The following is a 25,774-nucleotide window of genomic DNA, read 5'->3' as shown; positions in this document are numbered from 1 at the left end:
CAAGCTACACAAAAAAGCCAGTAACGAGTATAGAAGGAAGATTTCCAAGAAAAGAAAGTCCATATTCCTTAGTGAACCATCTCTAAAAATGTATAGGGTTCAGCTGTGGGAAAATATATAGCACAAAAAAGTAACTGCATTGGCCAAAAAAAGTGAAAAATTTAGAACTTATGGATGAAAGTTATGATCATCAATGTTGATGAAAGTTGATAAATATATCATCATAGTCATTCCCTTTGTACAAAATAAATAATTTCAATAACTAAATCTTCTCAATTTCATCTCTATGAGAAGGTGTAACTCACCCTCATTTACTTGTAGGGGAGGAAGACATTTCCTCCACCCTCTATGTCCTTCTGCCTGGTCTAAGAATTAAATTGACATGAGACAGAATAACAGGAGAAAGTAAAACAAAGTTTAATAACATATATACATGGGAGAAACTCAGAAAAACTGAGTAACCTGCCAGTAGTGCCAAAGTTACCACCTTAGATATCATCTTCAGCTAAAGAAAAAAGGAGGATGTTGGAGATAGCGATTTGGGATTTCAAAGGGGAGAAAGGCAATTCACATGGAAATGGAGAAGCAAATGTTTAGTAGACAGAACTTGGATAAGAAACAGACTCGTCAAGGACCCTCCTGGTCTACTGATACCCAGAATTATCTATGGTGATGACCTGTCCTGAGGACAGGCTTTCTATATTAAATTCTTTTAGGCAACTGGGGGGAGATCAAAATTTATTTTAGAGACTCTTGTCCTTAAAAATTATCAAGCTGAAGAGACACATTTTGGCTTGGCCAATTCTGATCCTCTGCAGTCCTATCTTTGAAACTCTAGGAAGTTTCACAGTCCAGAAGCTGACTTGGTAGACTGCCCCATCTCACTGAACATTTTTCTTAGTCCTGACAATAGATTAATCCAGTTAAATTAATTTCAGGAAACAGTGACACAGGTGGGATCCCAAAGTTAGATCTATAATGTATAAGCAAGCAATCAAGTATTTAATATGAAGTATTTCTATGGAAACAAAAAGAAGAACAAAGTTACTGGTTAGGGCAAATTATAAACCACTTTTTAAGTGAATGGAAGAGTTAGTTAAGATTTCTAGATGTCAGGGTCAAGGCACCTTTTGCAATTTGAAATGTCTCTGATGATGTTATCAGGCATTCAGGTATCCTTCTGAGTGGCTTACATAGCAACAGGATTGCTATCATGGGAATCTTCACATCATCACATCATGGTAAGTTCACATCAAGTTGTCCAGCTTCAGTTTTCAGGGCTTCAGGAAAAAGACTGGTTTTAGTTCTCAATGATTCCAAATGAAAATTATGGAAACTGTTGGCTTGGGTATTTCTAGACAGATATTTCAGCAGACTAGAAGAGTTCAAGCTCCATTCCATTTTAAAGGTAGAAAGCAAAAATGTCAAAGACAATTGACAGAACTAAAATCTAATATTCAAAAATGCATATTATAGTTTTTATTGAAACATAATTTTCCTCTCTAAAATCACCCTCATTTTTACCAAAGATAGAAAAATTAAGATTCACTGGTTTGTAAAATAAGTCTAGTTTTAATAACGTGTCCCAATTATTTGCATAAATACAGCAACAATAGCAATTGATCATACATACTCTTTTAAATCTGCTTTGCTGGAACTTTTTATAAGCAATCTCAAATTGAACTTTAAAGGCCTCTCAAGGCCAGGAAAGCAAAGCCAGGGACTTCTCATCAGACTCTGCCTGCAATACCTACAGATTTGGGTGAATTTCTTTCTTCTCTTGTGGTTCCCCAAAGCATTCAGAGATTCCTTGTGGCTGCCAGAGAAGTGTCCTTCCTTCCTTACCCTCCAAGATTGCTGGGAACTGTATAAGCAAGCCTTCAGGCCAATATTTCCAAGTAACTTTATTCCATATGCTCAACCTCTGTTCCTCAAAAGCTGTCTGGTCATACTGAGTCTACAATTTTTTTTTTTAATATGGCATTCCAGTCAAAGCCATGGTGATACAACCAATGTTTCTAAATTTCTTCTACTAAAAGGATCACGCATTCTTATTGAACTTATGCAAATAACTGTATTGTCATGAAAACCATTTTCCTTAACTGAGATTTTCCAAATGCTGGAGGGATCAGATAGGGAGAAAAAGATAAATGTTTCAATTCTGCTTACAAAGCATAGTTACTAAATTGTTATACATTGCAGTTAGCTTAGGAGAAAACAGAAAAATTTTCCCTTAAATGTTAATAAACCAAAATATTAAAAAATCAGTTATATAAATGAAATGTCAGAAAGAGTATAATCATCCTGGGCAGTGCATTTAGTTTCATAATATCAACTCTTGATCTTCTGCTAGCAGTTTTTTTTTTTTAAAGATTTTATTTTTTCCTTTTTCTCCCCAAAGCCCCCCGGTACATAGTTGTATATTCTTCGTTATGGGTCCTTCTAGTTGTGGCATGTGGGACGCTGCCTCAGCGTGGTTTGATGAGCAGTGCCATGTCCGCGCCCAGGATTCGAACCAACGAAACACTGGGCCGCTTGCAGCGGAGTGCACGAACTTAACCACTCGGCCATGGGGCCAGCCCCTTCTGCTAGCAGTTTTATGAGGTTATCCATTTTTCCATTAGAGTTGTGTAATTTCTTATCCAGCTCAGTTTAATAATTTGAAGTTTATCAGAAGTCTGCATTTTAGAGAAAACATGAGAGTCATTTCCACGAATCCCTCAGAAGATGAAATGCATTGGCAAAAACATCAAAGTAAAACAACTGTCTGCAAACAAAAAAAGACTTAAAATGGCAATTGATAAATATTGGGACATATAGCACTTTGAGATAATAACCAGAATTATGAGTGATAACCAGGACAGATCAGAATTTTAGGAATGTTATATAATTTTTAAAACACTTGTACCAATAACATTTATCAGCATTATATCAAAGCTCCTTATGAAACAATGATTAGTTATCCATTTAGCCATATGACAAGGAACTTTAGGTGAATGGAGAAAATTAAATAGCTGTAACAAAAAGCTTAGCACTTGTGAGTAAAATCCTGACAAAAACAATACAGAAAATTTATTTTGATAAAACATAAAATCCTTATGCTTCTAGTAGACTAATGAAAGAAAAAAAAAACCTTTCATAATCTTTTTATCAAGAACAGACTGTGTTCAAGAAAATTATTTTTTAAGGGAAGAGAAAAACAAATTCTAATTTTGTACTAGCTTACTTTTGGTATTAAAACTCATTAACTTAACGAAATTCATTTCTATCCAATTTCATTCGAATTTGACCACGCACAAAATTCTTTCCTCAGAGTTCTTTTTTATAATCCTTTTATAACTTTAAGAAAAACATCTTTATGTTTTATATCTTCTTTTCTGAAAACATGTATCTTACTTGTCTTGAATATAAAGATGTTTTTCTTATTAATTTTAGATGCTTTCAGTGCATATATTAATCTTTAATCCTTAAAGACCTTAGTTTTTAGTGAGAACCAAGAAGTAAGTAATTATGAAGTCTTTTACATTAACATTCTGTGGTTTGGAACATTTATAAATAATTTCTAGAAGCAAGCCACTTTATTGGACATTTTTTAATAAATAAAATAGAAGATGTGTTTACTAACAGACCCAAACAATTTTTAGTTTCTCGGTAATAAGAAAAATATGTAAACTTAGACATATTTAGTTATTAATGTTTCAGTATTTTATAATATTTGGAAATTATCTGGATACTCAATTAAATTTATCATTTAAGTTAACCTATAAAAACTTCAAAATTTCCAGTTACCAAAGAGAATTTGGAAGCTATTTTAAGTACAAACATCATAAACTATAATTATTACTATTAAAAGTTTATCTATAAACTCTTATCTCATATACATTTAAAACCCTCCTCCCAACAATTATGCTTAGATCACCCACAAAAACTTGATAGACCATTAGACAAAATTACCTATCATTCTAAGATATTATTGTAGCTGTAAGCCCTCTAGGACCAGTTCAACTGACCCTATCTCTTATCAACAGAGTGATTAAGAATTGTCTTTTAGAAAAGCTTCAAGGTCACATAAAAACTACCAGAGCATGCCAGGGTAAAAACAGTTCAGAAAAACTTCCTGGGCATGCACAAAAGAGGAAATCGTGACCTGAAATGACCATGGAACCAAGGGTCCTGTTCTTCATGGAACCCTAGGATCAGGGCATGACCAGAAATTGAAAGTTGGACTCATATCAGAAGTGAATTCCCTCATTCAGGAAGATCTTGTGTTAAAATTCCTGCCCCTGCTCATCAAAAATGTTTAGAACCCAACCATAAATGTTTAGAACAGTGTCATAAATATTTAAAACCTTTCCATAAATACCTGAAGCTTATCAATCAAAACCTGCGCCACCTGCAATTCCATGTGCCAGCCTGTTCTCCCTAACCTCCTAAATTTCATCCCAAATCCTGAATCGGGGAGACAGATATGAAAGTACACACCCTCTGTCTCTCTGTAGATTGATCTCACAGAACAAATGCTGATTTCATAAGTAATTTGTTTGTTTATGTGCATTGGGCAGAGAATCCCAATTTCATGTGATAAGATTGGCACCCCATATGGGACTAAGGTCCTGTGACCACCTGTCCTAGGCTCCGGTACCCCAAGTAAGATTGGGGTCGTTCCATTGACCCTAAGAAGCCACCTAAATAATTTCATCTGGAGGCTTGACTGATCAGATTCCTGTTTCCCTGCTATGGCACTCCAGGCCCCAAGGCACTTTTTTATTTCCGTTTGGAGAAGAAATAGCTTCTGGATCAAGATATCTCTAGGATCTGGGTAAGTAACTCCAAGAAAGTGACTATCCTATACCTCCTCTATGTGGTTTGATTTCTTTAAAATATAAGTTTGGCTTGTGTTCTGGGAAACCCCAGGAGGCTGAGACGCCAACCTGGGGCCTGAAACTCTCAAGGTAATTCTACTAAAGTGTTTAGCTTTCCAGAAAGTAGAAAAACAATGAAACCTGCATATCTCATTCTAAGTATAAAATTTTAAAGAAGATGATAAAATCAAAAAAGTGACTAATTTCTCTTATGAGCAGACATGTAAAAATCTTAAATCGAATTTTATAAATTGAATTCACTAAGTCTCTAAACATAGTATATTTAAGAATAAATGTATGAGACATTATCAGAAATTTTCTCCTTTATTTCATATGTTTTACATTAATGTGGCATAATAAGCAAATGCCTGGCAAATATAAAGACAGAAAGATAAATATGAGGTATATGACTTGAGAACAAAGACAAAATTATTTACAATATTTGTTTATTATCTTTTTAATATCTATAGGTTATTCTTGTTAAATATTGGCATTGATAATGTTTTTTTTGAACATAGAAAACATTAACAGCTTTATTGAAGAATAATTTAAATTTAACAATTTGATATGTCTTAACATATGTAGACACCTGTGAAACCTTCACCACAATCAAGATAGTGAACATATTCTTCAAGGCCCAACATGTTTTCATGCCCCTTCGATCTCCCTCTCCAATCCCCAGGCAACCACCGAAGCTCTTCCTATCACTATAAAACAGTTTGCATTTTCTAGAATTTCACTTAAGTAGAATCATATACTGCATGTACCCTTTTTTGTCTGGCTTCTTTCACTCAGCATAAGTATTTTGAGATTCATCCATGTTGAAGTGGGTATCGGTAATTTCTTTCTTTTATTACTAAGTAGTATCTCATGGTATAGATATACCACAAACTTTTATATAGCCATATGCTTTTGTTTCTCTTGGGTAAGTATCAACAAGTGGAATGGCTAGGTCGTGTGACAGGTGTATGTTTAACTGTTTTTTTTCCTCTTCTTAATCTAGCTTTTTTTTTTATTAAGGTTATGATACTTAACAACCTTGTGAAATTACTGTTGTACATCATTATTAGTCATGTTGTGGGTACACCACATCACCCCTAGTGCCCTCCTCCCACCCCTCTTTCCCCTGGTAACCACCAATCAGTTCTCGTTGTCCATATGTTAACTACCATCTATGAGTGGAGTCATATAGAGTTCGTCTTTCTCTGTCTGGCTTATTTCACTCAACATAAAACCATCAAGGTCTATCCATGTTGTTGTGAAAGGGACGACTTTGTCCTTTTTTATGGCTGAGTAGTATTCCATTGTATATATATATATATATATATACCATATCTTCTTTATCCAATCATCAGTTGCTGGGCACTTTGGTTGGTTCCATGACTTGGCTATTGTGAATAATGCTGCAGTGAACATAGGGGTGCATGGAACTTTTGGAATTGCTGATTTCAGGTTCTTAGGATAGATACCCAGTAGTGGGATGGTTGGGTCATAAGGTATTTCTATTCTTAACTTTTTTAGGAATCTCCATACTATTTTCCATAGTGGCTGCACCAGTTTGCATTCCCACCAACAGTGTATGAGGGTTGCCTTTTCTCCACAGCCTCTCCAATATTTGTCACTCTTGGTTTTGGATATTTTTGCCATTCTAACAGGTGTAAGGTGATATCTTAGTGTAGTTTTGATTTGCATTTCCCTGGTGACTAGTGATGATGAGCAACTTTTCATGTGTCTATTGGCCATCTGTATATCTTCTTTGGAGAAATGTCTGTTCATGTCCCCTGCCCATTTTTTAATTAGGTTGTTTGACTTTTTATTGTTGAGCTGTGTGTGTTCTTTATATATTATGGAGATTAACCCTTTGTCGGATAAATAACTTGTAAATATTTTTTCCCAATCAGTGGGCTGTTTTTTTGTTTCAATCCTGTTTTCCCTTGCCTTCAAGAAGCTCTTTAGTCTGATGAGGTCCCATTTGTTTATTCTTTCTATTGTTTCCCTCATGTGAGGTGTTATGGTGTCCGAAAAGATTCTTTTGAAGCTGATGTCAAAGAGTGTACTGCCGATATTCTCTTCTAGAAGACATTGTTCAGGCCTAATCTTTAGGTCTTTGATCCATTTTGAGTTTATTTTAGTAAATGGTGAAAAAGAATGGTTGATTTTCATTCTTTTACACATGGCTGTCCAGTTTTCCCAGCACCATTTGTTGAAGAGACTTTCTTTCCTCCATTGTAGGCCCTCAGTTCCTTTGTCAAAGATTAGCTGTCCATAGATGTGTGGTTTAATTTCTGGGATTTCAATTCTGTTCCATTGATCTGTGCATCTGTTTTTGTACCAGAACCATGCCGTTTTGATCACTGTAGCTTTGTAGTATGTTTTGAAGTCAGGGATTGTGATGCCTCCAGCTTTGTTCTTCTTTCTCAGGATTGCTTTAGCAATTCGGGGTCTTTTGTTGCCCCATATGAATTTTAGGATTCTTTGTTCAATTTCTATAAAGAATGACATTGGAATTCTGATTGGGATAGCATTGAATCTGTAGATTGCTTTAGGTAGTATGGACATTTTAACTATGTTTATTCTTCCAATCCATGTGCATGGAATGTCTTCCCATCTCTTTATGTCGTCGTCAATTTCTTTCAAGAAGGTCTTGTAGTTTTTGTTGTATAGATCTTTCACTTCCTCGGTTAAATTTATCCCAAGGTATTTTATGCTTTTTTTGTGATCGTGAATGGGATTGAGTTCTTGAGATCTTTTTCTGTTAGTTCATTGTTAGCATATATAAATGCTACTGATTTATGCATGTTGATTTTATACCCTGCAACTTTGCTGTAGTTGTTGATTGTTTCTAATAGTTTTTCTATGGATTCTTTGTGGTTTTCTATATATAAGATCATGTCGTCTGCAAACAGTGAGAGTTTTACTTCTTCATTGCCTATTTGGATTCCTTTTATTTCTTTTTCCTGCTGAATTGCTCTGGCCAAAACCTCCAGTACTATGTTGAATAAGAGTGGTGAAAGTGGGCACTCTTGTCTTGTTCCTGTTCTGAGAGGGATGGGTTTCAGCTTTTGTCCGTTGAGTATGATGTTGGCTGTGGGTTTGTCATATATGGCCTTTATTATGTTGAGGTACTTTCCTTCTATACCTATTTTATTGAGGGTTTTTATCATAAATGGATGTTGGATCTTGTCGAATGCTTTCTCTGTGTCTATTGAGATGATCATGTGGTTTTTGTTTCTCATTATGTTAATGTAGTGAATCACGTTGATTGACTTGCGGATGTTGAACCATCCCTGTGTCCCTGGTATAAATCCCACTTGATCATGGCATATAATCTTTTTGATGTATTGCTGTATTCTGTTTGCCAAAATTTTGTTGAGTATTTTTGCATCTATGTTCATCAGTGATATTGACCTGTAGTTTTCCTTCTTTGTGTTGTCCTTGTCAGGTTTGGGGTTCAGTGTGATGTTGGCGTCATAGAATATATTAGAGAGTGCTCCATATTCCTCTATTTTCTGGAATAGTTTGAGAAGGATAGGTATTAAATCTTCTTTGAATGTTTGGTAGAATTCTCCAGAGAAGCTGTCTGGTCCTGGACTCTTATTTTTGGGGAGGTTTTTGATTACTGTTTCTATTTCTTTACTTGTGAGTGGTCTATTCAGATTCTCTGTTTCTTCCTGATTCAGTTTGGGTAGGTTGTATGAGTGTAGGAATTTATCCATTTCTTCTATGTTGTTCAATTTGTTGGCATATAGTTTTTCATAGTATTCCCTTATGATCCTTTGTATTTCTTCAGTATCTGTTGTGATTTCTCCTCTCTCGTTTCTAATTTTATTTAGTTGAGTCTTCTCTGGTTTTTTCGGAGTGAGTCTGGCTAAGGGTTTGTCGATTTTGTTAATTTTTTTGAAGAACCAACTCTTTGTTTGTTTCAATATCATTTATTTCTGCTCTAATTTTTATTATTTCCCTCCTTCTACTGACTTTGGGCTTTGTTTGTTCTCTTTTTTCTAATTCTGTTAGGTGTCATTTGAGGTGGTTTATGTAAGATTTTCCTTGCTTATTGAGGTGAGCCTGTATTGCAATAAATTTCCCTCTTAGGACTGCCTTTGCTGCATCCCAAATAATTTGCTACGGCGTGTTTTCATTATCGTTTGTCTCCAGATAATATTTGATTCCTTCTTTAATTTCTTCAATAATCCATTGTTTGTTCAGTAGCATGTTGTTTACTCTCCATATTTTGGCCCTTTCCCAGCTTTATTCTTGTAGTTGATTTCCAGTTTCATAGCATTATGATCAGAAAAGATGACTGATATTATTTCAACCCTCTTGAACTTATTGATGCTTGCTTTATTTCCGAAGATATTGTCTATCCTTGAGAATGTTCCATGCGCGCTTGAGAAGAATGTGTAACCTCCTGTTTTTGGATGAAGTGTCCTATATATATCTATTAGGTCCATCTGATCTAATTTTTCATTTAATTCTATAATTTCCTTGTTGATTTTCTGTCTGGATGATCTGTCCATTGGTGTTAATGGGGTGTTGACGTCCCCTACTATTATTGTATTGCTGTTGATGTCTCCTTTTAGTTTTGTTGATAGTTTCTTTACGTATTTTGGTGCTCCTGTGTTAGGTGCATATATATTTATAAGTGTTATGTCATCTTGGTGGAGCATCCCTTTTATCATTATATACTGCCCCTCTTTGTCTTTCTTTATCTGTTTTGCTTTGAAGTCTACTTTGTCTGATATAAGTATGGCAACACCTGCTTTCTTTTGTTCATTATTAACTTGGAATATTGTCTTCCATCCCTTCATTTTGAGTCTGTGTTTGTCTTTGGGGCTGAGGTGTGTTTCCTAGACGCAGCATATTGTTGCATCTTGTTCTTTGATCCATCCTGGCACTCTGTGCCTTTTGATTGGAGAGTTCAATCCATTCATGTTTAGAGAGATTATTGAAACGTGGGGACCTACTGTTGCCATTATATCACTCTTATTCTGGTTCTTTTGCATTTTGTCCTGATGGAGAGCTGTTACTTTGTGTTATTGTCCTTCTGCTTATCTCCTTTGTTCTGGATTTTGTAACCCTTTTCCTATTTTGGTTTTTTAGGAATGAGGTTCTTCCTGAGCATTTCTTGAAGAGGAGGTTTTGTGGTGATGAACTCCCTTAACTTTTGTATATCTGGGAAAGTTTTTATTTCTCCATCGTGTTTGAAGGATATTTTCGCTGGGTAGAGTATTCTTGGCTGCAGGTTTTTGTCCTTCAGAGTTTTGAATATTTCATTCCAATCTCTTCTAGCCTGTAAAGTCTCTCCTGAGAAATCTGCTGATAACCTTATGGGGTTTCCTTTGTAAGTTATTTTCTTCTGCCTGGCTGCCCTTAGTATTTTCTCTTTCTCATTGACTTTTGATAGTTTCACTATATGCCTTGGGGTTGGTCTTCTTGCATTAATAAAGTTTGGAGATCTATTGGCTTCTGTCACATGAAGCTCCATCTCTCTTCCCAAGTTTGGAAAGTTCTCAGGTATTATTTCTTTGAACAGGCCTTCTGCCCCCTTCTCCTTCTCTTCTCCCTCTGGTATACCTATAATCCTTATGTTGCATCTCGTAATTGAGTCAGATAGTGTTTTCTTTTATTTTCCTCTTGATACATTAAGCTAGGCATTTCCAGTTGTATTGATCTATCCAAAGGAGCAAATTTGATTTCTTTATTATTTTATCTATTTTTTTCTCCACTTTATTGCATCCAATTAACTCTGTTTTGGTATAACCCTTTTTTCCTATTTATTTTTGTTTTTGAAATTTTTATTCAAGTCAATTGTTTTTGTTGTTAATCTTTTTTTATTAAGTTGATAAATATTTTTTGAGAGTGTATATATCTTTTTCAATTCAGGTTTAAATCTCAGATGTGATTTAAAAAATGAAAACATAATCTAATCATTGTTGCTTGGAAATATTTTGGAAAAGATGAAATGATAAATTTCTAATTTTTTCCTTTTTATTTATTGCAGTAACATTGGATTATAACATTATATAGCTTTTAGATGTACATCCTAATATATTTTGAATTCTGTGCAGATCACATCATGTTCACCACACAAAAACTAATTATAGTCCATCACCAAACATGTGAGTGTAGTACGCCCTTTTGCCATACACCCTCCCCCCTTCCCCTCTGGTAACACAATTCAAAAATTTGGCAAAATGTCTGAACAGAGATTTCTACAAAAAAGATATGTGGATGGCCAACAGGCACATGAAAAGATGTTCAACATCATTAGCTATCAGGGAAATTCGAATCAACACTACAATGAGATGCCACCTCACTCTGGTCAGAAGGGCTATAATTAACAAGACAGGAAACAATAAGTGTTGGAGAGGATGTAGCGAGAAGGGAACCCTCGTACACTGCTGGTGGGAGTGCAAACTGGTGCAGCCACTATGGAATGCAGCATGGAGTATCCTCAGAAAATTAAGAATGGATCTACCATGTCATCCAGTTATTCCACTACTGGGTATTTATCCAAAGAACTTGAAAACACAAAGGCATAAAGATACATGCACCCCTATGTTCATTGCAGCATTCTTCACAATAGCCAAGACTTGGAAGCAACCTAGGTGCCCATCAAGGAACGAATGGATAAAGAAGATGTGGTATATATGCATGATGGAATAATACTCAACCATAAGAAATTATGAAATCTGGCCATTTGTGACAACATGGATGTACCTTGAGGGTATTATGCTAAGTGAAATAAGTCAGAGGGAGAAAGTCAAATACTATATGGTCTCAGTCAATTCATATTTTTAATATTTCCAAATTATTACTTAAGGATATTTAATTTAATTTAAAATGTTATGGTGTAGTTTCCTTCTGTTTGTATTTGTGTTATATTATTTTCAGGATATTTTCATTGCTTGAAATGTTTTCACTCTGAATTTATGTCCCCCATCCCCATTATAGTAGCATTGTATGGATACAGACATTTTTGTTAACTTTGTGGACTAAATTGAGGGTTTTGTATAGTTTACAAAATTTCTAATTTAAGACCAATTTATTGCTTTCTTCTGATGTGTGGTGAAATGAAGTTTGTGTGTATATGTTTATAAACATACATATTATCAATGCAAATTAATCCATAATGAACCTATAAATTAAAATTGGGGTAAGTTTCTTATGAGCCAGAGTGAGGATCATAACCTTGGAAGCCATAAGAAGGTGTTCCAGAGAAACACGGATTTCAGTGCAGTCATATCTTTTTAGAACAAAGATACATTAAACACACCCAGGATACATTTTCAAAGAGCTATTCATTTGCAAATTAGCAGGTCAACATGACCATGATGCCAGGAAAGGGACTAATTTAGGTATCATCAATAGGGTTTTACCAATAGAGTGTAGGAGGGGAAGTAGGAATTCTTTAATTTGAGAGTGCATTCATTACTTTAATGGATAAGATAATGTACACTGTATGTTTGATAGGCCATTAAGTCAGTCTTTCTAGTTCAGGCCACATCAATTTTGAACTCAAATAGTTACCCCATATACCACAATATGTGAAAATCTCTTGTCAATATATATATGTGTATATATCTATATCTGTATATAAATCTTTCTACATACACAATTTGTGATTGTTAGGAGGTTTTGATGTACCACGTGTGTGTGTTTCTTCTATATTCTTTCTAGAGGATTCTTAATTTGTTCATCTAACTTTCTCTTTCTCTTAAGCATTATAGGTCTAAAGTGTACTGTCTGGTTTTGCCTTCCCTTCTTTCCCTAAGAAATAATTTTCCCTGAGATTTTCACCTCAAATCCCGAATAACTGCTAGCTTTTCTCCTGAGCCAATGCTGTTTTCTATCAGCCTGCTGGCCTGTTTTCAATTATTGGTTATGTAAGTGGAAGTCTGTTATTGATTTTTTCTGTTTTATTTCATTAGTAGGATCGCCACTTCCCTTTTCTCTTTTCTCAACTGTTTCTTCAGACTTTTTCACAATGCGCACATGGAATTATGGTAATTTGAGGTCCAGAGATATTTTTTTCACTTTTGATAGATATTTCTCTCCTTATAGGCAACTTCTACTTCATAAGGTTTTCTTCCTCACAGTGATGCAAAAAGTATGGGTTATTTATTTATTTATTCTCTCTGGTTTGAGTGGTTTTTGGGAGGATAGGTAGGAAGATTAAATTTTAGGTGTTGTCATTATCTCAAGGCCTTTTCCTACGTCTTTGGAGTGGAATGTTGTATTTATTTTCATTTTATGATATCATTGTGCAATATCATAAAATTTCTTCTGATAATTGCCTTAAATATATCTCATATCGTAATTTTGCAATTGTGGTCTATATTATTACTTTGTTATTTTATAATGGTTGCTTTTATATTTTCAAGTGGAATGCCTTGTTTTATGAACATTGTTATTAATTTATATTTTTATTTATTAATGTTCATAGAATGATATATTCACTTCTTATAATTTTTGTTGGCTTTACTCATGGGTTAAAGTATAGTCAATATTTATGACTGCTCATGTGCAATTGAAAAAAATTGTATTTCCTACTACTAGAGTTCTGTGATATATATGCAATTGTGTTGTTTGGGATTATAGCCTTAGGTGCTAATTGTTTATTGTTTACTTTTGAATTGAGACCCTCTGTTTAATTCTCATCTCCATAGTTTCTGGTTTCTGGATATTGTTGCTTTGTCATTGGATATGCAGCTATAATCATTGGGGATTCTAGATTTTGTAATACAGTGTTTGAATTCATTCAACACATTTAAAGCCTCATGGATTGCATTTGCCTTTGTCATATATCATGATTTTGGCATCTTATTTCTTTTTATTTGCCTTTGTCTAATATCTTTACTAAATTTTTAATATATCTAAATATCTAAATATATATACATATATATTAGTCTTGACATGTGTACGGAAGAGTACATGAACAGTACCACAGGATTTTATAAGATAAGCAAACCTCTGTAACCAGCAAAGAGATCAAGAAGTAGGACCTTAACAAAACACATACACACACTTGATCCTTTTTTAATTTACCAACCTCTGTCATTCAAATAAAGTTACTATTTAAATTTATAACACGAATATTTACCTGTTTTTAACTTTACATAAATAAAACTATACAGAATATTTTTTTACATCTGACTTCTTTGTCCTTCTTTTATTTGGTGCACTAACATCTGCTGACAATCCCTCTCTTTTTGCTGAGAAAGATTACCCCTGAGCTAACATCTGTGTCCATCTTCCTCTATTTTGTATGTGGGAAGCCACCACTGCATAGCTTGATGAGTGGTGCATAGGTCAGCACCCAGGATCTGAAACTGTGTATCCTCTGTGTATCTGAAACTGGGCAACTGAAGTGGAGTGCAGAAATTTAGCGACTATGCCACCAGGCTGACTCCTATCTTGCTTCTTTTGATGAGCATTGTATTTATAAAATTTATCCATCTTGTTTGCAAATGTCTTTATTCTTTCTGCTGCATAGAATTCACTGTATGGATATATCCCAAATTTTATACAGAAATATGTTGAAGTCATTCTAAGTTTTTTTGTTTTTGTTTTTTTACTTTTCAGGTGTTATGAAGAGTGGCATTATGGAGAGTCTTGCCATATTGTTTGGTAAACATAAATGAATGTTTCTGTGGGGTATAGACCTGGGTAAATTTCTGGCTAGTAAGTTATGCATGTATTTATCTTCTTTACATAATTCTAAAAATATATGCAAAATCCCACTGAAAAAATTCATGTAGCTATAATAATATAAGACACACTAGGTTTTAATTAAAATAAAAGAACTAAAGATAAAGAGGATTCTCTTATAATGATATATAGATCTACCGACTTGGAAGCGACTTCAATTCAAATATCCATGCACTCTATAATAGATCTTCAAAGTAAGTAAAGAAAAGATCCAGAGCTATAAGAAGAAGCAGACAAGTCCTTCATCATTGTGGGAAACATTAACATAATTCTCCAATTGATTAATAGACAGGCAATACAATGTCTAAAGATATAGAAGGTCTAGATATCATAATTAACATATTTTACCTAGTTAACATTTATAGAATATGACTCCCAACAACAACGGCACACACATGTTTTTCAGTGCACACAGAAAATATACCACCGTTGATCATTTGTTGCATCATAAAGCAAGCCATAGCAAATTACAAAGGACTCAAATTATTCAGAATATTTTCTGTGACAATGAGCTTAATTTAGAAATCATTAACTTATTCTTTAATTTTAAGTTTACTGAATCTCTTTGATGGTGAGTTTCTCATGTATATCGCACGGTGTCAGATATAATTTGTCATTAAGTCTGCTAATATAATGGATATCTTTGGTATCTTTTTGTAATATTTTATATACTATATATATTTTACATCATGTACGTACATGCATATGTATATAAATATATGATACCCTTTTGTGTTTATGTAAATAGATAAATGGTTTTTCACGATTTAGTTTGTCCTGTTTCCTCTTTGCTTTTAGGAAGGCTTGCATTTTTCTAAGCATCTATATCTTTATAGTAATATCTGTATGTATTATCAATCCCCATTTTATTTGTGTATTTACTTATTATAAAGAATTGAAATGAACTGTTAATGTTCTTTGTTCTAAAAACTGTGTAAGTGACCAAGAACCAACACATTATTCCTAGTTCAAAATTAATAAATCAGAAAACAAGATAAAAATAAAAGGTGAGCTGATGCTGGAATGTGGTCAGATAATTTATCATCTTTGTACATGTGTTCTTATCCCTGGAAGAAAGGGGAGGGTGGAATGAACAATCTTCAAGGTATATTTATAGTATGAACATCTTGTTTTCTATTTCTTTCTCTGTTACTCTCTTTAAAGCAGTTAATATAATGAGATTTTAGTGTAATGATTTAAATTATGGTATCACTCCACCATCTAGTGGATATTGTATTTGTTATCACTTGTAAGGGAAAGACAGATTCATACTCTGTTACTATTTCACAGACGGATTTTCTACTATTAGACCTTATCAAAAAATTCTACCAAGTACTATGCAATTTGATTGAGAATGAGACCACAAATACATGAGAGTCAAACTAGCAATGTTCGGGGACAGTGAAACCAACATTTTGTTCTCATTATTTCAAACTAAGATAAACTTAATAAAAAGAAAACATTGTTTCTTGTGTAATAAGAAACAAAATAATACTAGACTGAGATTTAAGAGTTCCATTATTGATATTGGCTCAACACAAGGTTGATATAAGGGAAAACAAATTGTAACTTTAAATGACCTGTGATTAACTATCCCAGACATGCTCTGTAGATTTGTTGCTCCTCTCAGCCTGTTTCAGATGATAACTTTTTTGTTTTTAGTTGTCTAGGAATATCACGACCCCAAGGCAGAGAGCTTGTGTTGATAGCCAACAGCAATGACAACTGAAAGACCAGGGTATAGGGCATTGCTCCATTCTCTGATGCATATTTAGTAAAACAAATAACTATCAGGAATTGGGACCAGATGTCTACCCTTACCCAGAGACCAACTGCCTCCTCCACTGGGAGACCAGCTGCATATATAACTGGCCTGTAGTCTTTGTTCTATAAGATGGTTCTTTGGGCATTAGTTGGCCATCTTCCCTCTTGCTAGCAAGCTGTAGTAAAGAAACCCTTTCTCTCCTACCACCTTGCCTCCTAACTATTGGCTTGTCTTGTGATGACCAGGGGAATCCCCTTGGACAGTAACATTATCAAGTTTACCTTAACTCTTTCATCTCTTCTTCAAATATGTGCCAGAATGGAGACCCAGGTTAGATTAAGAAAAAGATGAAGAAAATTGGCTCTAATCACATTGAGAGTATCCTAGACACAGAGCATTAGTCATGGGCATACACTATATTTTTCATTCTCGAAGGTATCTAGATCTATCTGCGTCTATATCTACAAAATTATGTATCAATTGTTCACACTGGATTGGGGAGGCTATTTTGAATTGAATTTCTTATTTCTTGTAGTATGCTATACTTATACACTTATAAATGGTTGCATGAATAGTCTCATCATTTATAGGCAAGAATTAATAAAGCTTGCATTGAACCAAATTTGTGTTAGTTAGGAAGGTTAGACTATGCTATTTAATTACTATAATGGATAATTTTATCGGATGGACAGTATAAAACTAATCTGTTAAATACATATAAGTTCTGGGATTCGAGAAGCATAAAAATAATTTTAAAACAGTAGATTATTTTGAGGACATCAAAAGTGAAGTGATCTTACTCAGAGCTCAACATCAATATGAGGACTAGTCAAAGAATATGGGAAATGCAGAGACATTGTGGAATTTTATTGCATTGTCTGCATTCTTCCTCAAGAGCCACACCCTTCCTTTTGTTTACATTGAAGTTTATCTTTAAAGCCCCTTCTGATGTCCTATTAGTGAAATTGAGCAACTCTGGGATGCTAAGAGTCATTTAGACTATTCTGTTTTTTCAACACTGGAAAGAAAGTCCTTTTTTTCTGTTCTGAAATTGGTTTCCTGTGTTTTTAAATTAATGGAATTAATTCTCTCTCTTGAAGACACAGAAAACAAGGTTGAACTTTCTTTCACATTTTAGCCTTGAAATATTTGAAAACATTGGTCATAGTCCCCTTTTGTTTTTCCTCTGTAACATCTTCAGGTCCTTGACTGATTTGTTAGTTGCTATAGTCCCCATATCTACATCTCACCATTAATTACTTGACATTGTGGGGTACCTATACAATTATTAATAGTTCTTGGGAACTACTGGCTTAACTGCAATGAGATACTGTCTAGAACATCATGCTCCCTTCCAAACTAACATGAAAATAGGAGTTATCTCTTTCCTTCTACATAAACTATTAATGCAGTCAAATTGAATGCCATTATTATAATATTAGAACTGAATCAATTACATTCACAATAGCTGTCCCTTTTTAAAACCACAGCCTCAATATTCCATCCTTGTCCTGTTGGCATGGAACACTATTACAAAGTTTAACAACCCGCACTGAGGCCAATTGCATTCTTTATCCACTTTTGTTCCTCTGATCCTCCAACCTTATCTCATACTATTACCTGCATAAACTCTACTTCTAGTTGATAGGAACAGGAATATCCAAATTCTTACATTTGCTCAGACTATCTTCTCTGCTTAAACAGACTTTTGTTTTTTTCTTTTTTGTCCCTGAAATCCTATCTTAACATTAAAATTCAGCTCAAAGTTCAAATTCTTCTTGTTATTTTGCCTTCAGGAAAAACCTTGGATGTTATTCAAGTATCTCAACTTCTGAAGATTACTTCTAATGTGCTTGACAAAAACTTAAAGGAAAATACTAAACAAAACAAAAAAAAATTGGGGGCATAGTAACAATGCAGAGAAGTGTGATATTTTTTAAAGCAAATTTTTGGTTTTCCAACTATATTATAATAATCAGATTATTATAAGCTACATTCAGAAAGACGTTAGGTCCATGTATCACACCTCATAGGACATTTGCCTACTGATCTAGAGACAATTTTGGACCTTGCACAATCAATAAATCAGTTTTTATTGTAAGGATTGACAATCTATGACCACAAACCAAATCTGATGTGCCGTCTTTTCTAAGTAATATGTTATTGGAAGAGAGTCAAGCCTATTGAGGTATGTGTTGCTTATGGCTGCATTCATGATACAACTTGCAGAAGTGAATAGTTGGGATTGAGAATATACGACCCCAAAAGCCTAAAATACTTACTATATGGCTGTTTGCAGAAAAAGTTTGCTGACACCTGTTCTATTAAATCAAGTCACTGAGACTGAGACATTTACATGTTAAGATATGACAGCTTCTTAAATAATAAATGTATTATCTTTCCCATAAACTTAGATTACCAACTGAAAAATAGAGCATCAGCTTTTTATCAAATTCAATAATAAAAGTAAGAATTGAATAGCATTGTGCTCATATTTGGAAGTGTGATGCAAACTGCATTATCATAAGAAAATTGATGCTTTTCATAGAAAATGAAGCTCACAATACAACGTTAAACTAAAGAAAGAATAAAAAACAATATAACTATAATATGACACTTATTGTATATGTTTTGGATCCTGATACACACTGATAAATATATACATTCATACAGACAGGGAAAACCAGAAATACAAGAAAGATAACAATAGTTGTCTCTAGATTGTTGCCAAATTGCTGACTTTTCTTTTGCACGTCAATATTTTTACAGTTATTTAACAACATTGTCTGGTTCAACGTTGTTGTTTTCCTTTGTTTTTGGTGAGGAAGTTTGGCCCTGATCTAACATCTGTGCCAATCTTTCTCTGCTTTATATGTGGGATGCTACCACAGTATGCCTTGATGAGTGGTATGTAAGTCTATGCCCCAGATCCAACCTGTGAACCCCATGCTGCTGAAGCTGAGTATGTGAACTTAACTACTAAGCACTAGGCCAACCCTGGGTTCAACACTTTTAAAAGATCAATGGATTAAACTTCATGATGACATTATTCCCCCATCTTTAGAAGAAAGTATATGCAACTGAAATATCATATGAGGCATTATTCCCTCAAATTGCTATATTTGTGGCCTCCAAGGCGATATTTCAGTGATATTCTCCAGGGTTAACATCCCTAAGGTCTTGGTGGCAAATATGTGTCACAGTTCAGTGTTTAGATTCAGTCTTTTGGTCATCTTTTTGCCCTGTCATCTCTGAGTGTATTTTTGACAGATTAGAGGAAAAAGTCATTTCCCTGAAATATTTGTTACAATATACTATAGCCTCCAGTTACTATTGTTTTCAGGTTTGTTACTATATTAAAAACAAAAAGCTGTATTCTCAACAGGAACTTACCTGAAGTCCATTAATCTTAGCAAAAAAGCTTCTCTAAATGAGCAACTGAAATTCTTCTGTACCCACGTGGGTATATTTAATCCTTATTTTGCTTAACTTTAGAAAGAAAAGAATGTACTCCAATAGTCTTTTCAGGGGGCAAACAAAACCTGTGTAAATCTAACTGCTATGATAGCTACTTAGTTCAGTCAGCTAGAAGTATCTGATTCCTTATCTTTCACCACAGTTATTATTCACTGACCTACATCACTAGGAAATATTTTCAGGTTTGCTGATTATCATATTCTCATCCTTCTCTTTACACACAAAAACTTTAATAGCAAACTAGAATCATATGTTGTGATGAATAATTTGTAATTATATGCATTTTTCCTCAGAATAATTGTCATAAGAAAATAATTTTGAGGATGAGGCCCTTATTTTACAATTTTCTGGTTTCTAAAATGCCTATTATACTGCTGATTGTATAGTGGATATGCAGTGAGAAAGTTATGACGGATGTCACTGGAAAGGAGGGAAAGAGAGTACACAGCACACGGAACTCTCAGTCAGCTGAACATGGTTGACACTTCCTGGGGCTAAAGGGGTGACTGAACTTTGCCCCAAGTCTGTTGATATAAATACAGGGTACAGGAGGTGGAGTGAAAAGCTACCTGCATGGAAAAAGATATGTAAGAAAGAATCAGCTGAATATATATCAGAAATTTTATTTCTCTTTGATGATGATTCTTTCCCTTTTAATCCTGGGCTGCTGAGAATTCGTTACAACAGCCATATGGAACAAATACAGATTTTGTAAAAAATATATTCTGTTCTGGAATTTTCACTCAATGAGTTTTATGTTAAATTGAAAAATACTTTCTGCAAATAAGATTAAATCACAAGCATCAGATCAAAGTCATCTAAAGGAGCAATTGACAAAGAAAAAGAGCAGGGATATGTGCAGGATATCTTTATATATATGCAGGAAAACTTTAAGTGCTGTATATGATCTGGCATGATAAAGTCATAACAACTGAGTGAATACTACAGAATTTTTAATTTCAGCTCCTAGTAAGACAGAATTTTTACAGAATTCTATGTGGAATGGACTTCCTTTTTTGCTTAGAGCCATTTTAGGTTTCAGTAAGTAGTCAAGAAGTGACTTTGAGATTATTTGTCTGTAATGACAGAAGAAGGCAGTTGAGACATTTTGGAGGAACACAAGATGATTTTTAAGAGACTTCAATGCATTCACCCCATATCCTTATTTTATGCTAAGTCAGGAAGCTTAGGTCCCATGGGATTTCACTGTATCTATTTGTTTTGCAGGACTCAAGATGTGTTGCAGTGCATTATGAGTTTACAGTGTGGTGCTGACTTTTTAGGCAAGTCCAACTTCTTTAGTATTATTATAAGATTTTGCCCCAATGCATGTATATTATATGCTTACAGTTCACTCATTCACATACTCATAGATTCATTTATTCTATAAATGTTATTGAATATGTACTCTGTTCTAGTGCTCCATCTTTGCTTTCATGAATTTTATTTCACTGCAGAATGCACAATGTTAAAATAGTAAATGATAAAAAAAGTGCAATGCATATTATATTACAGATGTGGATGACCTCGGTATAGATGAGGTCTTATAATTATTGATAAAGGCATAGTTATGAATATGACCACAGTCAATGAGGAGTGAGTCCATTGGAGGTAAAATTATAGGAAGAGATCAAGAAACTAAGAAAACAGGGCAATGGAAAAGATTATCGTTATGACTGTGGAAACTAACTCGATGAGAGAAAATCCCTAACCAAATAAAAACCATTACTACCTCAAGAAGCAATGGCCCACCTTTAGAGGTTTTGAGTTACACTAGAATGATCATCTGATGACAATATGGTAGAATGGTCTCCAGAATATTAAAGAAAAATGGTATATATTATGACTGAGTTTATATCTACCACAAACCTCTCTAAATACCTGATGTTACAATACACCAAGAAAGGTAACAGATTTTTACAATTTTCAATAATTAGATAACTATGGCTGATCAAGTGCTGTATTCTTCTGAAGGAAATATTTAAACTATGAGAAAAGAAATGTGTGGCTGAGTGTAAGAAGGTCACCAGAAAGGGAAATTCAGAAATAGTTATAGAAAAAATGGTAAAAACAAAAAAAATTGCAAGTCGATCACTTTGATGGTCATTAATTTTCTTTTGAGTTCTAAATTTTCATAATTAAACATGTTAGGCAGGGAAGAAATTGTAGAAGCTTACATATGTATTTTTTCCAAGATGAGACTTTTAACTAAATTCAGATTCATGCAAAAAACTAGACACATCCTTTTCATGATGCCAACAGCCTCTGAGGATACTGAGTCTGATCACTTGAAATATGACAGAGCCTACTCTATTTTTGTTCTTTTTCTCTCAACTGCCTTCTTTTATTATTCCTTTTGCACAGATTTCATATTCACCCTATAATTGTCATAGTAGTAATTTCTAACATTTGAAATAATTTAAAGATTGAAACCAAGTATTTTCCACGAAACTGTTTAGAGATAATCACTAAGTCTCTCAGTATTTCCTCATTTTAACTTCGAAATATTGCTTCTTACTAATCTGAATCAACTTTCCTATTTTGTCCACAGGAAGCAAGAAAATCAAAGTGCTGAAGTCAATTTTCATTCTCTTGGGCTTTCAAGAATATCGAGGACTCCAGGTGCCCCTATTCCTGTTATTCTTACACAGCTACCAGTCACTTTGCTGGAGAATCTGGGCATGATCATGGTTATCAAGACCAATCTCAAACTCCACACCTCTAAGTACTACTTCCTCAGCCATTGCCGTTTGTTGATTTCTGTTACTCTACAGTGGTTACACCAAAACTATTAAAAAACTTGGTTGCAGAAGACAGAATCATCTCCTTCACAAGATGCTTTGTGTAATTTTTCTTTGCATGCCTATTTCTGGTGACAGAAGCATTCATGTAGGCAATGGTGGTGTATGACCAATTTGTGGCAGTTTGTAACCCTCTTCTCTATACATTTGTAATGTCCCAGCAGCCTTGTTTCTTGTTGCTGCGTGCATCTTATGCTTGGGGTACAGTCTGTTCTCTGATGCTCACCTACTTTCTATTGAAATTATCCTTCATAGGAAATAATATCATAAATAACTTTGCCTGGGAGCATGCCTCTATTGTCTCTGTGTCTTGCTCTTACCCGTAGGTGAGCCAGAAGATCATTTTAGTCTCTTTCACATTCAATGAAATAAGCAGCCTGATCATAATTCTTACTTCTTATGTTTTCAGCTTTATCAACGTCATGAAGATGCCCTTGACTTGGGGGGGGGGGTGCCACAAAGCCTTCTCCACATGTGTCTCCCACCTGATTGCTATTACCATTTTCCATGGGACCATCTCATTTGTCTATTGTGTTCTTAATTCCAAAATTTCATGGCTTCTGGTCAAGGTAGTGTGTCTTTTACACAGTATCATCCCCATGTTGAACCCACTGATCTACAGCCTCAGGAACAAAGATGTGAAAGAGATAGTCAAGAAGTTAATCAATACTGAATTGTTCTGTGATAAAATGTAAAGCTAGAACTATATTAATTATTTCTTTTTGAAAATACTGGTAAGATTTGTTCAATAGCAAAACAGTACATGAATCTATGATAAACTGGCAAATGACAGTCCAATATTTGTTCCCTCTAATATTTAGTAAAACAATTTTAAGAATACAACAACGTTAAGGATGAAAGCTCAGACAACTTAAACTAAATTTTTGATTCAGAAATTTGCATGTAACATTTCTGTGTTAGTATACATGACCATGTGATTGCCCAGGTCAAAGTTCACTTCAATTTAAATCATGTGAAGTACGAGAGATTTTAAATGATTTGAAGATTTATAACTTCAAAATAGGAAGTTTCTTCTTAATATAAATGTAGAAAAACACAGTTGTACAATCTAAAACCCTAAATGCCAAAAAAAAATTTAATCCCATAAGAACCATCTTAGCATTGGAAGATTCCCAGACAAAAATAAATAAAAAATATATCTCCCTTAAAATGTCTAGGATATAGTATAAATTATAATTGGTAAGCTAACAAATATAAAATATGTATCCATATGTATTAGCATAAAATATTATACACATTTTGGAAATATGTGCCTATCACTCTAGTTTTTTCCATTTATGTTAACGTGATTATACATTATTTACCTATTTATTGGAAATTTTATTGAGATAATTTTAGACTCATTTTTTATTGTAATAAATAATATAGAGTGAGTCCAATATCTTTTATCCAGTTTCCCCCATGACAGTACAATTTATCAACCAGGATATTGATAAGACAATACAGAAATCACATTCAGGCACCATTTATTTATAGATGAAAGACAAACAGTTATGAACTCCAGTGGGATGCAAGAATAACAATCTTATTGAATCAGTGGCTTGACTTAGGTAGCTACAAAGTATGCCCAACAACAAAAGCATATTTCAACCTTTGTTTGAGTCTCACCTGCTAACATTTTAAGAGTCAAAGTAAATCATATGTCTAATCCCAAAGTTGAAATGTGAGAAATTTATTTACCTCTAGTCAAATCATAAAGTTACAAGTCAAAGTTAGGTGTATAGAGAGAAGTGTAGAATTTGGCTCAAAAATTACTAAAGATTGATTACCTCATGGAAGACATTTTTCCTTGATAATACTAGATAACTCTATGGCAGATAATCGATAACCCATGACTGGGACAGGTTTTAGCAAATTTTTCTAATAATTGATAGGTCTTTGGGTTTCTTTAAGCAAATGACTGACAGAGATTAAATATAAGAACCAGCCTTTTCTACTTTTGTCCTACTAATCATGATTAAAGTTTACAAGCATAGAGTGATATCCATGTATTTTGTTCTAATTCAATCTATTAAATATTACTTGTTCCCTTCCATGATTTAGAGTTTTATTTTCATAGAGAAATTGACCACTCTTTACCATAATGTTTAATGTAAAATCATCTGTCTTTTGTAACTTGCTGTTTAGGGAAATACACCAAAATTCTTAACATTCAGTGGGCATCACAATAGTCACTAAGGATTTACTTTAGTTTTTAATTGTTTATCAACTAGGGGTCATAATTAAATCTTTGTATCAGGTACTTTAAAAGTATTTGAGTGCCTGTGTGTGTATAATTTAATAAAGATCTTTTAGGAAAACAAAAAAGATTTCAGAAGTTTGAGCAAACATTGGGACATTTGATATATTCAGTAAGATTTGTAGGATAAAAATTAGAGTATATTGAGCCAGCCCTGATGGCCTGGTTGTTAAAGTTCAGTGTGCTCTGCTTTGGTGGCCTAGATTCAGTTCCCAGGTGAAGGGTCACACCACTCCTCTGTTAGTAGCCAGACAGTGGTGGTGGCTCACATAGAAGAACTAGAAAGACTTATAACTAAAGTATACAACTAGGTACTGGGGCTTTAGGGAGAGAAAATAAAAGAGGGGAAGATTAGCAACAGGTGATAGCCCAGAGCAAATCTTGCCCAGCAAAAATAGTATCACCCCCAAAAGAATTAGAATGCATTTTACTTAAATAGTGATCTTTTTAGTTATGTAACTTCTAATTTTGCTCACAAGCTTTCTGTCTTATGGTGGAGAATAAAACAAAAACAAAAACAAAAGAGTGAAAAGCTGAAAAACCCTTTCAGAACAAGATTGCCTTTTATTTTGGCAAATACTTTTGAATGTGCAGTTTATTTACCCAAATGTAACAATTTTTTTCCAAAAATTCTGAGGTCATACTTTCAGTCTGAAATTAGATATTTTAATTATGAAGCTAAATGAATGTTAGATAATATGTTACTTCACTAATGGTTGTATTAAGTAATGGTTTCAGGCTATTTTTTTACAGATGGTTTTATATGCTACTCTTCTTTTAAAATTTTGGCTGTAATAGTATAAATGTGGCTTTATTTTCCTTTAAGACTTGAGGCAGGACAGGTCGATATTTAACATTCTTTCTTTCCTGATATGTATCCTAGAGGAATAGGTGCAGG

General features: G+C 34.0%; 1 pseudogene; it reads left to right on the top strand.

The window, feature by feature from the left end:
• Positions 1 to 1,213: 1,213 nt before the first annotated feature.
• LOC124228544 (olfactory receptor 5D13-like) lies at positions 1,214 to 23,311 on the top strand (annotated as a pseudogene).
• Positions 23,312 to 25,774: the final 2,463 nt, after the last annotated feature.

The sequence above is a fragment of the Equus quagga genome, chromosome 17, assembly GCF_021613505.1.
Source record: "Equus quagga isolate Etosha38 chromosome 17, UCLA_HA_Equagga_1.0, whole genome shotgun sequence".
In the NCBI taxonomy this organism is placed as follows: Eukaryota; Metazoa; Chordata; class Mammalia; order Perissodactyla; family Equidae; genus Equus; species Equus quagga.
This window is presented reverse-complemented; position numbering and strand designations above follow the sequence as displayed.